We start from the raw sequence: 20,140 nt of genomic DNA, 5'->3' as shown, positions 1-20,140 counted from the left end.
GTAATGTAAGAGCTAAATTAAACAACTCTTAGAAGAAATAATAGGAGTTGTATTAGTCTACTAGGACTGCCATAACAGAATATCACAGTCTGGATGGCTTAAATACAGAAATGTATTTCTCATAGTTCTGCATGCTACAAGTCCAAGATCAAGGTCTTGGCAGGTTTGGATTCTCCTGAGGCCTCCTTCTTTAACTTGCGATGTTAAGCTACCTTCATTAAGTTACCTTCTTGCTGTGTCTTTACATGGCTTTCCTCTGTGCATGTGTATCCCTGGTGTCTCTTCCTCTTTTTATAAGGACATCAATCGTATTAGATTAGAGCTCCACTCTTATAACCTCACTTAACATTAATTACATTAACCTACATTCATCCTAATGAAAGTCCCTATCTTCAAATATAGTCACATTTGGGGTTAGGGCATTAACATAAATTTTGGGGGAGACACATTCTGTCCATAGCAGGACTAAAACTTTTTGACCTTGGGTTAGACAATGGTTTCTTAAAATTACACCAAAACACATGCAATGGACAAATAGGTAAATTGGATTCTATCAAAAAAGAAACTAGAAAGGCGATCTGTAGAATGGGAGAAAATATTTGCAAATATTATTTTGGATAAGCCATTTGTATACAAAATATGTAAAGAACACTTATGACTTAATAAAAAGAAAAGTAACCCACTAAAAAATGGGCAAAGGACTTTTATTCAAATGGATATACAAATTGGCAGCAAGCAGAAGATGAGAAGATGCTCAAAATCATTAGTCATTATGGAAATGCAAATCAAAAAAACAATGAAATACCATTTTACACCCACTAGACTGCTAAAATAAATAATATTTTTTGAAAGATAGTAACAGGTGTTAAAAAGAATATGGAGAAATTGGAACTCTCATTCATTGTTGATGGGATTGTAAAATGGTACAGCCACTTTAGAAAGCAGTCTGGCAGTCCTCTTAAAGTTAAACATAGAATTTCCATATGATCCAGCAATTCCAATTCTGATTATATATAAAAGAGATAAAAAGCATACACTCATGCAAAAATTTGTTCAAAAATGTTTGTCGCTGCATTATTTATAACACCCAAAATGTGAAAACAATCCAAATGTAGATTAACTGATGAATGGATAAACAAAATATGGTATATACATTCGACCCTCCATATCCATGGGTTCTGCATGGATTCATCCATGGATTCAACCAACCGTGGATCAAAAATATCAAAAAATATAAAATAAATTCCAGAAAGTTCCAAACAGCAAAACTTAAATTTGCTGTATGCCAGTAATTATTTACATAGTATTTATATTGTATTTACAATTATTTGCAGAGTGTTTACATTGCATTAGGTATTATAAGTAATGTAGAGATTAAAGTATATGGGAAGATGTGCATAGGTTATATGCAAATACTATACAATTTTATATCAGGGACTTGAGCATTGGCAGACTCTGGTATCTGTGTGGGTCCTGCAACCAATCCCCCATGGGCACTCAGGGATGATTCTAATGAGATATTGTTTGTCATTTAAAAGCAATGAAGTACTGAGACATGTTACAATATAAACAAACTTTGCAAACATTATGCTAAGTGAAAGAAGAAAGTCATGAAAGACCAAAAATGTATGATTCTATTTATGTGAAACGTTCATATAATAGGCAGATTTGTATGACCAAAAGTAGATTAGTGGAACTTGGGTTCCAAATGTAAGGAACTTGGGAGTCATCACTGCATTCAACAAATAAAAACCTGAACAGACTGAAAGATCAACAACTCTTCTTGGAGAGGACACAGGGAAAATCACTGCCAGCAAGTATGGAGAGACACATCCACATAAATATAGTCAACTGATGTTTGACAAAGGAGCAAAGACAAAACAATGGAGTAAAAATAGTTTTTCAACAAATGGTGATGCTTCAACAACTGGATATCCACATGCAAAAAAATGATTCTAGATACAGACCTTCCACCCTTCACAAAAATTAGGATCACAGACCTAAATGTAAACTGGAAAACTATAGGACGAATAGAAGAATATATAGAAGAAAAACTACATAACCTTGGGTATGCTGATGACTTTTTATATACAACGTCAAAGGCAGGACCATGAAAATAATAACTGATAAGCTGGACTTCATTAAAACTAAAAAATTCTGCTCCGCTATAAGACAATATCAAGAGAATGAAAGAGTCACAAACTAGGAGAAAATTTTTGCAAAAGACATATGTGATAAAGGACTATTATTCTAAATATACAAAGAATCCTTAAAACTGAACAATGAGAAAACAAACAACCTGACTAAAAAATGAGCCAAAGACCTTAATAGACACCTCACCAGAAAAGTTGGCAAATAAGCATATGAAAAGATGTTCTACATCATATGTCATCAGGGAAATGCAAATTAAAGTAACAAATAAGGTACCACAAAACACATATTAGAATGGCCAAAATCTGGAACACTAACAACTCCAAATGCTGGTGAGGATGTGGAGCAACAGAAATTCATTCATTGCTGGTAGGAATGCAAAATGGTACGACCACTTCGGGAAACAGATTGACGGTTTCTTACAGAATTAAATGTACTCTTCCCATATGGTCCACTAATCACACTCCTTGGTACTTTCCCAAAGGAACTGAAAACTTATGTTCTCGTAACAACCTGTATATAAATGTTTATAGTGGCTTTATTTATAATTGCTAAAACTTAGAAGCAACCAAGATGTCCTTCAGTCAATGAATAAATTAACTGTAGTACATCCAGAGAGTGAAATATTATTCAGTGCTAAAAAGAAAAAAGGGGGCTATCAAGGCATGAAAATACATGGGGTAACCTTAAGTACTTATTACTAAGTGAACTAAGCCAACCTGAAACAGACTATATATTGTAGATTTCTAACTATATGACATTCTAAAAAAAGGAAAACTATGGATTTAATAAAAGTATCTGTGGTTGCCGGGGGCTGTGAGAGAGAGGGAGGAATAGACATAGTACAGAGGACTTTTAGGGTAGTGAAGCTGTCCTATAGGATGCCATAGTAGTACATACATGTCCTTGTACATGTATCTAAACCCTTAGAATGCACAACACTAGGAATGAACCCTAATGTAAACTCTGAACTTCAGGTGATTATGATGGGTCGATGTAGGGTCACTGGTTTTAACAAATGTACTACTCTGGAGGGGAGGTTGATAGCAGGGGAGGCTGTGCATATGTGGGGACAGGGGGCATATAGGAAATCTCTGTATGTTCCATTCACTCTAGCTGTAAACCTAAAACGGCTCTAAAATAAATATAGTCTTAAAAAAGTAGGTAAGTGGTTGCTTAGGACTGTGCTGGTTGAACGGGAATGGGTATTAAGTGTTAATGGGTGTGGGGTTTCCTTTGGGGTGATGAATGTTTTCTAAAATTAGATTACAGTGATGGTTACAAAACTCTGCTTAAAACATTGAATTTTACACTTTAAGTGGGTGTATAGTTTGTGAATTACATACCAATAAATGTATTAAAATAATGCAATACTTGCATCTAATTAAAGTTAGGCAATGAAGCAAGTCTAGTTAGTATGATTTAATTTAGAAATACAGTACTGTAAAATATCCCATGCCATTGTTTTTGCTCTTGCTTTTATTTTCCAAGAAGTAAAGGAAGGAAAATAGGACAGACTCAACACTTGAAAAGGAATGCCTAAAGATCTTCCAAATATGTTGAAAGATAGCCAGTTCATATATGGAACACTGTAGATACCATGCAACAGACACAGAAAGAAAACATAGCCGAAGAACATCTTAATAAAACTGCTGAAACCCTAAGGATAATTAAAAAATTTGTAAGATCTTCCAAAGAGAACCATATAATCTTCAAAGAACAAAGATAATTCTGACAACTGAATGGTTACTATAAACAATGGAAATTAGGAACAATGTGACAATATCTTCCAAAATCCTGAAACGCATTAAATGATTGGATACCAAGAAAATAGTCCTCATTTTATTCTTTCAAAATGAAATGAAAGGACATTTTCATGGAAACAAAAACTGAGATGTAACTTGTTATCACAGGTTAACAGTAAAAGAAACACTAAGGATTTTTTAAAGGAAACACTAGGGACAAAAGCAGCCTCTGAGCTTCAGGATCTGTCTGTGTGTTATTAGCTAGGTCTTGGTGTTACTACCAGGCGCTCTGGCATACATGGCTAGGTTTTGGTCTTCTTCTCTTAAAAATGAAAAACATCACATAATATCAACATCAGATAATGACAAAAATAAGACCACGTTTCTGAACACAAACAGAATATAGTTCACCATACTTCTATCCCAGTTACTATGAATAACACCTATTTTGTTTTTACCAATTATAGTTTTAGCTGCAATCTAGTCTCCCCTCCCTATAGATAAAATTTATTAAAATACACAGTCACAGAATTATCCCTGCTTCTTTGTAACATCCTATCTAGAGCAAAGCTCTACTTCTTTAAGCCCTCTCCAAATCATCTAATCCTTTGATAAGCCTTTCTAAAAAATATCCTGTTACCAAGATGCTCCATGGTTCATCATGATGTACTTACCCTGTTGCTGCAAAAACAAACCCAACTTTTTAAACCATAGGTGTATTCCTTCTGGTCTTTGCCTGAAAGGCATTGGCAAAGCAGAAATAAAAAAAAAAATTAGCAGAACAAAGCATAAAGATGACAAAAGTAATGGAACCCAACAAAAAGTGAACATGTGAGAAAATTAATTTTGACGTAATTACAATGATTAACATCCCATTATGTTTAAAAGTATAAGGGCGGTACATGGAGCTAATGCACTCTACTGTCCAGGATGTGGTAAAAGTGTTAGTTTGCATTACTTTTAATGAGTTAAGGATGATCTTTGTTTTAAAATCTCTACCCAAGAGAAGGGGAAATATATTGATAAAAATAACTAATAGAAAAAATGTAAGAAAAAGAAGAAAAAGGAACAAATGATAGACATATAGACAAATATTATAATGGTATTTTGGGCTCAAATATATCAGTGATTTTATTAAATACATATGAAGTGAATAATTCAATTTTAGATATTTTTATGGAGTTGAGGAAAAAAACCTATTGGTCATACCAATCAATATAAGTGGTGGTCTTAATTCACATATTAAAGGAGAAAAAATCAACTTGGTTCACAAAATAAAACCAACTATATACTGTTAATAAGAGACATCCCTAAAATAAAGTGAGCCAGTGATTTAAATCAAAAAGAAAAGAATGAAGAAAAACATTGACCAGGTAAATAGAAAAAAAAAAAGGTATCAGTGGTCACAACCTTGATGTCAGAAAAAGCAGAATACTGTATGCAAATGTACAAACTGTGACTAAGAAGGGCTATTCCCTCTTACATCCTTGGTGATTTGTTTCTTCTATCTTGTCTTTCCTGATCAGTCTTGCAGGACGTTTACCAATGTTATTGGATTTTTAAAAAATTTGTCTTTTGATATTCTTGCTTTTCTTCTATTACTTTTTCTGTTTTATACGTTATTGTTGCCTGCACTTTTACACTTATTTCCTTTTTTATGCTTTGTTTGGTTTTAATTTGCTTTTGTTTCTTAAAATGGTCGTTTAGATCATTCACTTAAGACGACTCTCAGGTGTAAGTCACTTGGAATAACTATTATCTTTTCTGAGCTTTAAAAATCTCTTTTCAGAGCAAGTCTGAAACAGATTTTAGGTTAGGACTTAGCTGTTAACTTTTTGAAGAATTTACTCAATACTCAGTTTACTAGGAGGTTTATTTCACTCTTCTTGCTGAGTGCAAGAATATCCCTAGCCCTGTGTGATCTCTAGGAATTATTCAACTCATCACAATTCTATCCTGTGGCTCTTTCTCCAGAATTGGTAGTTTCTTCCCATAAATGTATAGATCAGTTCTCAGCCAAAGAGTCTAGGGAACTCCTGTAGAGATCTCTGATTTCTTTCCCTCTATGGCTTGATCCTCTCTACTCTGGGCTGAAAATTAAGCCAATTTGACCTTTCTGGACTATGAACTCTTTCTATTCAAATCAGCAAGACCACAAGGCTCTCTTGGTTTTCGCTCTGTGCTGAGGTCAGGAAGCTATTTTTAGGTAGCAGTCTAGGGCAGTCCTCTCAGCAATCACCATCCTACGCTTTTGTTTGTGCAGGTCTGAAAACCATCATTTTATTTATTTTATTTGGCTTTCTAGCTGTTTAACTGAGAAAGGTAAATCTAGTTTCTTCTATCACATTGTTGATGGAAATGGAAATCTGTCCATATTTCTCCAATTTTTATCTTTTTGTTCTTCAGAGAGGATAGTTCCTTTCAATCTGTCTTCAAGGTTACACATTATTTTTTTTAATCTCCAATCTGCTGTAAGCCTAAATAGCATTTTTTAAATTTATGTGTTCTACTTTTAGCTTTAAAATTTTTAAGTGTTTTAATTTTGATATTCCTTATCTGAATCCATATTTTCCTTTAATTCTTTAAATATATGCATAATAGTTGTTTGGAAGTCTTTGCTAAATCCAATGTCTGGAACTACTCAGAATCTGTTGTCATTAACTTCATCTTTTCTTCAATATAGGTCTCATTTTCCTATTTCTTTTCGTGTCTAATAATTTTGGGTTGAAAGTTGGACATTGTTGAATATACTTTAGCAAATACTGCTCTAGAAGGCAGTTAATTTTCCTGGACTTAAACAGCAAAATTTTCCTTCCCTGCATTTTACAGAAACAGATGTATATGTTGTTCTAACGGTTTCCCACCATTGCTGTTTTATCCCAACACTCTGGGGGTGTCTCCCTGCTTCCTGTGTTATTTACACCTCTCTACCAGCTTCAGACTGTCATCTGACGTTGTAAAACCAGAGGACTTCTGCTTTCTGAGCTGCAGACTTTGGGAATGTACTCAAGTAGAGAAGCAAAAATCTCACAGATCTCACCCCATACTGCTCTATCTTTCAAGCTCCCACTCTCTCCCTATGTATTCTGCTGGGCTGTAGGGTCTCCCAAATATGTACATAATTCATATAATAGCAAGAGATTTGGTGAAGAATATATGCTCAAAATTCGTGGTGTTCTGTGATATCCCTGCTACCAGAATTTCCCTCTTTAAATTCCCCACCTATCTCTGGCACCTTGAATGACTAAAGTTATGGTTTCCATTGTTGTTTTCCACAGTCTTAGAAAAAAAAATTGGTGGGGGCTCTTGGGCTGGAAATCCTCAAAATCCTAATTCTTTCCCTTCCAGTTGCACTTTTGTGAAAGCAAACTCATGCTGACTTCTGCCTGCTATTGGATACTTCCCAGTGTCTTTGTTTTTCTTTAATATTTCTTTTTCTAAAGGAGACACATGGCTTATTTCATCCAATTTCCAATCTTAACAGAAGATTACAGAAAAATAAACTTAATAATTCCAATATACCAATCTTACATTATTGCATAATCAATGGTTAATTATGAGAACTAAAAGGAATAGTTATATTAGGAAACTAGAAATAGCAGAACAATGTAAATGAAACCAAGATGAGGGAACTACTAAAAGTAAATAGTGAAATTAATGACCAACACAAAAAATGGTAGACTGGACAAATAATAACCTGTTCCTTTGAAAATACCAATCATTTATTAGAGAAATCACTGTTGATCCTGATGTGAGTGTGTAAAAATGTGCAAATTTAGAAATGTTGAAAGAGATCTACCACAAATGCATGAGCATTACTACTAATTATTATTATCCAATCCCATGGTGACATGTTGGAAACTTGAAGATAATTGGAATGTTCTTTGTAAAATATAAATTACTTCAATGAGTCCTCTGGATTGTATATCATTTTACAAAGAAAAAAAAAAATGATTTCACTTGCTAAAATGCACCTGGACCAGAGGACTTCACAAATAAGTTTTATCTGAATTTTAAGAAGCAAGCAAGTAATTGAAAGTTCTCCAGATGATATCCAAAGTTAGAAATCTCCATAATCAATTTTATAATACTAACTCAGTATTAAAGTATGGTAAATAACATAGCTTAAACAGAGGCTATAAAGAGATGAATTTTATCCTCCCATTTTATTGACAAGGACTGAACATCAGGAAGGGTTATCCCACCTTGCTGGTCCAGCCCTTTCCAATGAACAGAAGAAACTTGAAGCTCAAGAGAGACTCGAGGACCTCAAGCCTCTAGGCCTATCTCTAGATAAGTTAATGAGAGGGAGAAATAGGAAGAGAGAAGGAGTCCCAAACTGTTTCCATAATACAGGCCCTTCTACTTCACTTAGGTTTGGTTACCAGCTGGAATGGAAGAATAGGGAAGATGCTCCGATCATTCTTAATTCTCATCTCTGTGGCAGCAAGTTTGATAGAAAATGCAGCACATTTCCTGAACTTGAGGTGCATTAAATCACCCATTTGAAGAAGCAAATTTCCTCAAAGTGTATCAGACTCTGTCCAAACTTCACACCTGCCCTTACATTTAAAGAGCATAATTTAAGGGGGAAACAAAGACTGAGCATAAGAGAAAGAAAGACTAAATGTGTTCCTTCCAATAACCCAGTATTGGGGAAGTAAGTGTCTGCCTATGTGCTAAGGAAGGAATATTGAATAGGAAAACAAACAAACAAACAAAACACTACCTAATCCAAATATATAATTAACCTTACAGTGCAATTGTGTAACTTTTTTGGTTAAAGTGAATGTTATTTTTTCTCAGAGTTGGACAACATTTGAATTCACAATGAGGTCTTCTATATTAATAAAATTTACATGCAGTGTTAAATAGTAAGGTAAATTTGGTACTATACTACTCAAATTAGTATTATAATATTTTAGAGATTTATCTGACATCACCCAGAAAGATGTTTCCTCCTTTTGAAACTAATTTATGAGCACATGAAAAGCTAATCTTGTATTTCTTATATTACATATTCAGCTCCCCTCTGTGAACAGAAGATACTGTTTTTGAATGAAATTCTATGGAATTACTCATATAGCTACCTAAAGAGCAGAACAGCTGTGCATGATTAATGTTATTATAATAAATGCTATGAGAATTTATAACAAGTTGTCAACTGCCATTATCTGCTAACAAAATAATTTATCACTTTTTAATTTAATGTATAATTACCAACCTAATTAATCCCTCTTAAGTTTACTCAGTTCATTAGCTGATTTGATTTGGTTCATTGGTCAGACTCTAATATACATGTAAAAACTATATTTTAAGTCTTCTCCTTTGGGACAATAGACTTATGACTTAATATGTTAATCAGGTAACATTTTATGTATATTCTTATGAACTTTAATTAACCTTATTGAGATCTAGGGATAAAAATTAACGATATCTCGGGGCTTCCCAGGTGGCGCAGTGGATGGGAATCCGCCTGCCAATGCAGGGGACATGGGTTCGATCCCTGGTCCGGGAAGATCTCACATGCCACGGAGCGACTGGATCCGTGCGCCACAACTACTGAGCCTGCGCTCTAGAGCCCGCGAGCCACAATTACAGAAGCCCGTGTGCCTAGAGCCCGTGCTCCACAACAAGAGAAGCCACCGCAATGAGAGGCCTGCGCACCGCAACGAAGAGTGGCCCCTGCTCGCCACAGCTAAAGAAAGCTCACGCACAGCAACAAAGACCCAGCGCAGCCAAAAATAAGTAAATTAAAAAAAAAAAAAAGAAGTGCAGCATCTCAGGCACCACCAGAAACCTACTGAATCAGGCTCAGCATTTAAAAAAAAAAAAAAAATTAACGATATCTCTAGCCTAATATCCAATAAGTGGGCATTCCAGAAATTTTTGTCCAGAATGCCAAGGAGGATATTTCACTCATTTTCTGATCTTTTTATTTTCCTTTTTTTGATTCATAGAAACTGCATTTTTCTGGCTTATGTGAGAGTTGGTAGTTGAAAGAAAGGTGTTTGCACTGTTACTTACCTCTTTGAGACATTATATTGTTATTTGACTGTCAATGTTGAATCTTGAAATTCAAATACCTATAATATGTACTAGGGTAAAACATTTTAAATGTGTAAGCCTTCCTTTATGTAATCGTGACTAAGTTATTAATTTAAGAATTTTCATTTAGTCACTCTCATCCCTCCTCACAAATAATATATGGTGTGGGCCACTCAATTTTTTCTTCTGTATTTTGCAAAGACATATCTACCTGTATCAAAACAGACTGTGTTTTTTTTTTTTTTTTTGAGGCTTTTGTGATAAAAAATGGAGTCAAAAGCAGTCACTAGTACAAGTTTGTACAGAAGAGGAGTACAGAATAAAATTTCAAAGATTTTGATGAGAGCTGGGAAAAATTGCTACGGGGTGTAAAGGAATTCTACAAAACAAGGAAAGAATGTTAAATAGTTCTCTGTTTCCCTATGTATACAACACTTGAACTCTAGTGTAAAATTCCTAACATTTAAATATGATTCTATTGCTCCTGAATTCCAGGTTTTCTGACTAAAACTGTTCTGTGGTTAGATCATGTATTTCACTGCCTCTATGTGTTGCAATCTGAAGATTTCCAACTGACATTTGATTTTCATTATGGCAAGTAATTGTACTATATATAAATGTGTTACTCCCAGGTGAGGGGTTGGCAAATTGTGGGACCCTCCACAGATCACTAAAACCATATCTTTATTCTTTCATTAAACTTTTCCAACATCTAGAAACACACAATCTTTGTGAAGTTCCAAAATAACAAACTAGCTGATCCTGTTAGACCTAACATGTTAATTGGTTGGCATTATAGCAGGAAATCCCAGAAATTAGAGTTGGGCCAGCACTCTGTTAAAACACCCCAGCATGGTGGCAAGTAATTGGAAGGAAAATATGGTTGGGGTGGAGTGTGGCCACCGCTCTTTTCTTTTCCACCATGTCCTACTACACTCATCACGAGTTGGGTAAGAATATGAAATGGTGAGATGCAAGAATGGTTTCTATTTGCTCTCCTTCTGAATCCATGAATTCAGGCAAATTGAAGACAAAAACAAAACAAAAACCTCAACTAGAGTGGAGAAGAAATTTAGTAGATCAAAATCCAATAGTCCTATTAAAATACTTGAAAATTAAACAGTCGTTTTTACCAATTATTTTACTTATTCACAGTCTAATTTTAAGACATATTTTAAAATGTATTTTTTTTCTTTTTGTTGCTGTTTATGTTCAAGTTAAAACATCTCTAAGCACTGCATCATTTCCCTGAATCCATTTGTTAATTTAAATTAATGTTTCTCACAATAAATTGAAGATGAAGATGCCTAAGTTTTTTCGAGATATCACTAAACAGTAAGTTAATATTCTTGAGAAGAGTTAAAGGATTCTCAAGATACCATATAGTACAATGCTGTGGAATTCCAGTTTAAAATCACGACCTTCCCTAATGTATTATGTTTCACATGCACACATGTGATCAGAAATCATATATATCACGATTGCCATTCATTTCACTTTAAAAGATTTCTTCTGAAGTAAAGTTGTTATGGCCAAATACATCATTCTTATCTTAGTTCACAAAAGAAATAAAACAGAAATTCAATGGTAGTTGAGTGTGTGTGTGTGTCTATGTGTGTGTGTGTGTTTTGAGCAGCACAAATCTTAGGAGATCATTCCTGATAACTTCTCAGGAATGGATCAAATAGTATTTGTTTCACTGATAATTAACATGCAAAATTAACTCAGGTGATCACAGATTTCATTGCCCATGTGTATTTAGCAACATTTTGAAACATCAGTTGCACTCAAGTGATACTTTCTATTTAATTTTTACCTCATTACAATTTTCCTTATAATTTTATACATTTTTAGTTTAATTTCTTCAGATGATACAGAGAGAGGAGTTTAGTAAGAGCATATTTCCTCAGCTATAGGAAGATTTTAAATGTTGAATAGAGACAATAAAACCACTCTTCACATTTTCTGCAACTGTGCCATTTAAGTGTATGCAGTTTTCATTTCAGATCTGTACTCTGGAATTAGGGTGCTGCTTTTCTCAAACAGCATTTTTAAAATAGCATCTGGGATATTTTTCCCAGATGTTAAATTCTGATTCATGGAAATAAAGCAATGAGCCAACTATTTATTGGTATGTGTTTGGAGGACTTTCAAAGATTTAAGGACAATAAGAAAAACTTCATATCTCAGGAAGAGTTATTACTGTTCTAATGACAAAACCATTTTGCCGTGAATTTGGTCGTGAATAAGAATATACCACAAATCTTGCCCTAGATAGAGAATGTTTGTTAGACATTTTTGGGCAAGTCTTTCATGCTCTTCGGAAAGACATTTGGGAAGTCAGACATTCATTTCTTGCTAGATGAGAAGGTGGAAGTTGTATGCCTTGATCACCACTGGTGGCCATCCTATAAGTATCAGGTGAATTTATCTTAGAATGAACCTGGCAATGCGGCAGATGGTCCCAGCAAAGGACAGCATGAATGAATAGAGGTAATCATAGATCCTGAGAAAGTTATAACATCCTGGAGCTATCAGCAATGGTCAAACTCTGAAGGCTAATTCTCAAAGTAAGTAAGTTTAACAATCCCTCACCTAGGAGGTAACTAACAACTTAGTTCTAATTCTGCAAAGACATAAATACATTTCCATTGCCTTCACATAAAGATCTTTGTACAATATTATGCTCCAATTATTATTTTGTATTAGAAAAGCATATTGTCTCAGCTAAAAATGGTTATCTTTTTCTTTTTCTTAGAAAAATGGAGGTGCAGTGGGAATAAAAGTGAAAATCCGTTTTGTTTTGTTTTGTTTTTAATACTTTGCAGGGTGCTGTAGCTGGCTTTGTTTTCTTATGTTATCCTCACCATGATTCTTAGCTAAGTTATCAACTCTTATTCAGCATTAAGGAAAATAAATGTTCCCCAAACATTTATCAAGTTAGTGGTATTAATACAGATGTAGAGTGTATTTACATTTTCACATTATTTGCATAAAATAGCTTTCATCTCAATGACTGATCATGATCTACCCTCCTCTGCCAATGACAGTGGAAAAGAACTCCGTGCTTGGTGAATTGTGTTCTACGGTTCTTATATTTCAGGGATTATTTGAAATGGGTAGTTATTATTAAATTTCCATTAAACCCCACACAATTCTGAACATTTCCATCCTATCATTTCAGCTCTGTTTTAACTTTAAATATTTCTCATAGTAAAAGTTATTAAAATAATAAATTCAGGAATAGTGATAATGTAAAAAACAGAAAATGAAATTTTGTACATTATTTAGGAAGCTTTTCGGTTGTCACAGAATTTATCATAAATGGAAAATCATTCAATAGTTTAGATTTTAGCATTGTTTATTGTATGGTTTTGGAAACAAGTTAAGGGCCTAGAACTTAATATTAGTTAACTGTATCATAATAGAAACAAACATTGTAATATCATGTAGCCATTAAATAAAGTTAGTTCATATTTATTTTCATGGAATTATGTCCATGTTATATAGTTGAGTAAAAATGAAAGGCATGTTAATAAAAAATATGATAATAAAATATGTAAAATTATATAATTGATATATCATCATATATGTAAACACACAGAATATTATTAAAGATGGTCACCTCAGATGGTAAAATATCATTTGGTTTTTATGTTTACCTTTAAAATTTGTATATGTATATATATAAACATGATTTTAAGGGCTTTGCTTTGTTTTTAAATTTATTTTCCCTAAACAATGGTTCTTTTATTTTATTCCCCTCACACATCTCTTTGAAGATATAATGAAAGTGGCATAGCATTTTCCCAGAAAACGTTTTAAAATATTGCAGTGGCTGGAAATTATACATAATTGATTTACACCAATGATTTCTGATGTGAAAATAAATACGCCATGCTGTCTAATGGGAGACATATCACTCCAGAAGCCACACCAGAGTCATAAATTTCTTCATTTGTTTATGCAACAAAAATAACCAAGGGCTGAATATGTATCACAAAATATTCTCAGAATTAATGATAGTGAAAAACAAGGTGATGTCCATAACCTCATAAAATATTCTATGGTAGAGTTGAAAGTACAAATAAATAAACAAAAGCAAGTGGTATAAATAAAAATAAATCTGGATGATAAGTGATTGAGGAAATAAGCGATTGAGAGTTTTGGAGGAATTTTTTTGAGAAATTAGTCAAAAAAGGAATCTCTGATTATGTGACCTATATCAAGTAACAGGCTGATCTATGGCAATGTTTAAATATGAAAATATTTTAATTCATGCTTTTGGGGTTTTTTCTATGAATAGCACCTTTATGAAAAGAAAAATTCCTATTTTGACCCCTGGACAAGGCATAATCTGATTTTTCCCTCCAGGTGGCAAGTATTTTATTTTCTAAAATAAAAACTTCCCTAGATGAAAAAGAAATGTATATACGTCATGAAGAGATGGAATGTCTTCAATGCTGAGTCATATCTCTCCTGCTGACCTGCCCATTCATGGCTGTGTTTTTTGTTTTTTAGTTTTTGTCCCATCCAATGTATCAGGATGCCTACAGGTGAACTACATGTGTCCATTGTTCATCTTTGTTACTTAAGAATGTTACTCTTTTCTTATTTTCTAAGAACACTAGTTCCATTGAAGCATCCGTTAATCCCAATTACTCCAAACTCATTGAAAATATTTTCTACCAACTTGCCGAATTTCTTTCAGTTAGAACTTTCACAACAATTTTGATGAGTTGATGAGTCACATGTATAATCTGTCCAACAATCTGTCTCTATTTCTTGAACTCATTTTCTGGCAATTTTTGCTTATTCTATATCAACCATTCACTTCTATGGGCCTCATATACAGCCTTCAAAAATCTTGACTTCAAAGTCTCACTCACTTAACATTATCCCCATCTTTACAAATAAATGTATGCAGACAAATTTCCACATGCCTCAGGATTATCTGGAGGGTTTGTTAAAACAGAGACTGCTGGGCCTTTCCACCCGAGCTCTGATTCAGTAGCTCTGGGTAGGACATAGAATTTGTTTTTCTAAAGGTCTAGGTGATGTTGATACTGCTAAATCATAGATTACGTTTTGAGAACCACTGCTCTAGACAATGAGCTCCTCTCATCCCACAAACACATGCCTTTCAAACATCCATCACTCCCTTCAAACAGCCACAGCCATTTCCTTTTCTATAAGTGCCTGGCATAATCTCACTCCTACTTAAATGTCAATACCTGTGTTCTCCATGCTTCATCTGAGCAGCATAAGATGACAGGTGAAACTGTACCGTCCAGCCTCAGTTCAAATTTTTCTTCTCAACTCACTATCCTACTTTTTAAAATGTTGACTCTTTTCCCTTTCTCAATCCCATCTTTGAGCTACTAGTTGTTCTTGTAAAAATAAAATGATATTTGTCTTTCTCTCTCTGACTTACTTCACTCAGTATGAGTATCTCTAGGTCCATCCATGTTGCTGCAAATGGCATTATTTTGTTCTTTTTATGGATGAGTAATATTCCATTGTATATGATATCGCTTATATGTGGAATCTAAAAAAAAAGGTACAAATGAACTTATCTACAAAACAGAAATAGAGTTACAGATGTAGAAAATAAACATGGTTATCAGCGGGTTGGGGGGAAGGGATAAACTGGGAGATTGGGATTGACATATACACACTACTATATATAAAATAGGTAACTAATAAGGACCTACTGTATAGCACAGGGAGCTCTACTCAATACTCTGTAATGACCTATATGGGAAAATATCTAAAAAAAGAGTGGATATATGTATGTATATCACTGACTCACTTTGCTGTACACCTGCAAACAACACAACGTTGTAAATCAACTATACTCCAATAAAAATTAAAAAACAAACAAAATAAAAGATTGTATGTGGGAATGAATTAATTAATTAATAAATAAACAAGATGATATTAAGATTGCCATAGCTTTGAAATCTAAGAATGGTATAGTTCCACCATAAAAAATGAGTATAGAGACATGAAACCCCAGATCTCTGAGTAAAAAGATAAATGTAACATGGACCCCAAAACCACAGATATTTTTCTTACTGAAGACCCACTGTATCATTAGATACTCTGGGGAAAATCAAGTAACTTTCAAAATCTGGAACCCTCTTTCAAATTGGGAGGAAATAGTGAATCAGGGGCTGAATTTCTAAAACAATTTGATTGCATTTGATTCTATAAAGTAATTATTAATATTCAACTAAATATTTTAAGAAATTCTATGTCATTATTATCTAAGCATTTCAAAACTCTGATAAGAAATCGGCAATTTTTAGAAAGAGTTGGAATCCTAGAAAACAAGCCATGTGGATCACAATTTGTCCTTAAGTCATCCTGAAATTTTATCTGATGTAAATTGGTATATTTTCACAGTAAAATAATATATTTTGATCTCTCAAGATGTTAATATCTGATTTATACCAGATGTGAAGCCCTTGAAATATACTCGAAATCAATGTTAGTTACTGACAGTAAGAAAGTCGTTAAATTACAAGTATTATTTCAACCATCATTTCAAAATTCATATATGAACTTTGAGGAGTAGTGGACTTCAGAGTGAGAAAAACAGAGTTCTTTATTGATTGTCCCCTTTCTCTGTCTTTACTTCTTTATTTTTTACAGCACATTGAAGTCATATACAACCAATGATTGCGATTTACATTTTTGAACAATGAATCAAGGTCAGGGAACAAATTATTGATAATTAACTCGAATGTATATAAAATAGTGTGTGGAGTGACATGTAGTCATTAATTCATGTATTTTCCTAACAGCGACTTTTATTGCTACACTTGTCTCTGGTATATTAATACATAAAAGAGTACTCTCTACATTCCAGTTTACAAAATCCTGTATCTCTAATTTTCTCTGTAGAGAGAATATTTGGCAAATATTTTTACTCAAGTATTTACCACTACTGTACCAAGCATTGCATGTTCAGGGTCTCATCAAGCTCTACGTTTTTTCATGAATATAGTCTCATTTTTTCTGTCATAGGTTATGACATTAATATCATAGAACCACAATCATTCATTAGACAAAAGAATTTTCCCAAAAGCTTGGTTTTGCTGTTTTGTCTGAGAATATTTGTCATAAATTTTCAACTCATTTTAAAAGCCTCTCACCATAACTGTGGCTTTTTCCCATTTTCACAAAGAAGAGAACAAGTTTGAATGATAGCCCCCTAATTTTCTTCTCTTTCTCTTCTTTAGCTACTAAACTGAATGCTTATAATAAAAATCATAGTTTAACTCTTACCTTAGGAAAATTCAATAAATTAATGAGAGAGAAGCTTTGTTTGAGAGTTAGGAAAAATCTGAGGTTGCTTTTATAAAAACTACTGTCATTTCAGACTTATGACAAGTCCTAGGGTCACTTTTCCAGTAAAATTTGTTTTTTAAATATTCACAATATTTGCATATTTTTCTGCTTTTTCAACATATCTTTACTAGCCAGTTCAATTATCCAACAATTACAAATTTGCTTTTTGTCATATTTTAACCCTGTTTGTTTTTATACTACATTATAATTTAAGTAAAATTTAGTGATAAATAATGCTTTATTTCATTGACTTTAAGATGGTTTTTAATGTAAAATTTGTCACTACTTGAAAAAAGGTACCAGTTAAACATATATACAACCTAATATCATAAATGTTAGCATGAAATATGGGTCAAGAAACTCTTAAACTATGATCTACTTATAATTAATATTCAGAACATTGATCATATTTCTGAAAATACAATTACTAGTAACAAATGAATATTTAGCACATTTTTTAAATTTCCAATAATTGAAATAACTAAGAAGCAAAGCTTCATTAAATAAATCTACAGAGATTAGCTGAAAAACACTGTTCTTCTAAGAACTTTTGCAATCTTGAAGATAGTTATGTTTAGTATGAATATTCTGAAATTTCTATATAAAAACCTCAATTAATCTTTCATTTCAAATCTGTGAACTGTATAGAAGCAGAAATACCAGATTGCTTGCAGACTGTTTTCAAGTCTACCAGTGATCAATAGTGGGCGGTCAGTATGGATCCTAAATTTGAACCCCTAGTAATAGAGCTGAGAAGATACCTAGCTATTCACTAAACTTGTTATTTGCCAATCCCAGAAAATACAGGTTTTAAAAAGGGATAGTCCCTATCCTCAAGAAATTTAAATCATGATAAGAACATTGAAAATAGAGCAAGTACCTCTAGAGAATCTATCTCCTTAGTGTTCTGGGTGTTTGTAGGTTGAGTAGCTACATGCCATCCATAGGTCCAAATGGAAAAACCATGTGCAAGGGCAAACATTTTAAGAGGTTTTGATACTTTTGTGTATAATGAAATAAGATATTCAAAGGAACAAGAAAGCAAGTTATGAAGTGTAGTTTGGAGAAATATGGAGCAAGATTAGAAAGTTGGTGCAACATGAATGAATTAGGACTTTTTCTGTGAGTCGTGACAATAAAGTATTTTTTTAGGTGCATCATGGGCATTTTTTCTGCAATTTAATTGCCGCCTCTCATCATTGAAGTCAAAGGTTAGTGAAGTTAGCCCAAGAAATAATGGCTCTAAGCTGTAGACTTCCAACATGCCATAGGTGAAGTTGTCCTAAGTGACTTTACAAACCAAATTAGAGGTCCTTTCATATATGTGGCACTTGATTGCTAATATAAATATACATGGGTATATATGAGAAATGAGACAGTTTTGTTTTTAATTTGCTATGACTTCTTTCCATTAAGCCATTTCATTTAGTTGGTTTTAAATATTATTTAGAAATGTTTCTCATCTTCCCAACAGTTATCTAAAAATAAATAGGAGGGGTGCATTTTGTCTTGTTCTTGTATCAATATTCAGAAAAAAGTGTTTAAATAATCTTGGGAAGCAGGGAGAGACTTACAAAAAGTAATAAGCTGGGTCATACCAGGAAACATTATAACTAAACCTTTCCTTGCTATTTTGATAGATTAATAAGTGTATTCCCATTTTCCATTCTGAATAATAAATTGAAGTTTCACAATGAATTTGTGTATTGGCAATTCCAAACTTGGCATTTGCGAAAAACATATGCTTAGAAAGGGGTTTGGCTGAAAGTCAAATGTAAGCTTTTCTGAGTTATTAGAGCCCAGGGATCTGTTCTAACATATAAAGTGCTTATGGGAAAAAACATTCAAAATAAATATCTCAAGAAGCGTGGGAAGGTTAAATGAATCTCCTTGGGTGACCTATCCCTGGAGTATACCAGTCATGGTGTTTTAGAACCTGCAAAGTATCAAGGGGAAACTAGAAAACTGTGAAGAAACCAAGAAAAAGAGCACTTTTAATACCAACATGAAATCCAAGTTACAGTATCGAAATCGGTTGTGCATGAAGCGTTAAATTATACATTTTTTTAAAGTTTCATGATGTGTAAAAAGCATTGATTTTGTATGTTTGCTCACTTGCCAAGTAAAAACAGCCCAATTGTTTTAAAGGTTAAAACTTATAATTTATGTACATTTCAAACTGAAATATCAACCACTTGTAGACTACCAAAGATAATAACTCTTAACTTTATATCACTATATATATATGAAATATTTTGTCAATATACTTTAGTCATAAATGTCCAGAACTATAACTTTAAGAGTATTTTATATTAAGATTTTGGTTGCATACACATCAATTACTAATTTCACTTGCTATTGCATTTCTCTGAGTATAAGTACTATTATCAATACTTAATTGAAAAAGTTCCACATTTGTTAGAATGAAGATATGCCTTTAACTCAAAAAAGTTAAAGGGTCAGTTAACTAATTGATCAATAGTCATTCATTTAAGACATTTAAATTAGGTGAATATAGTTCAAATTATTAGAATAAAAAAAACAGGAAAAAATTATCAACTACACATTTAAGTTAAAAAATTGCATAGAAGCAGAGATAAATATTCAAACCTGAAACTTCTATGGGTATTCAACAACATGTATGAGTTATATGAAATTCAGACTGAAAGATCTTCTACTTAATGACTTTGTTATGAATATTGAAGAAGTGTTGAGAATTGTTTTATATAAGGTCATATTATAAAAGAAAACTTTAAAATTGTACAGAAGATGAAGATGGAGTCTCTTTCTGCTTCAGCTGTAAGTAACAAATAGGAAACTTATCTCTAAAGATTGCAGAG

Source organism: Balaenoptera ricei, chromosome 3, assembly GCF_028023285.1.
Source record: "Balaenoptera ricei isolate mBalRic1 chromosome 3, mBalRic1.hap2, whole genome shotgun sequence".
Classification (NCBI taxonomy): Eukaryota; Metazoa; Chordata; class Mammalia; order Artiodactyla; family Balaenopteridae; genus Balaenoptera; species Balaenoptera ricei.
The sequence above is the reverse complement of the archived record's forward strand: the minus strand, read 5'-3'. Positions refer to the sequence as shown.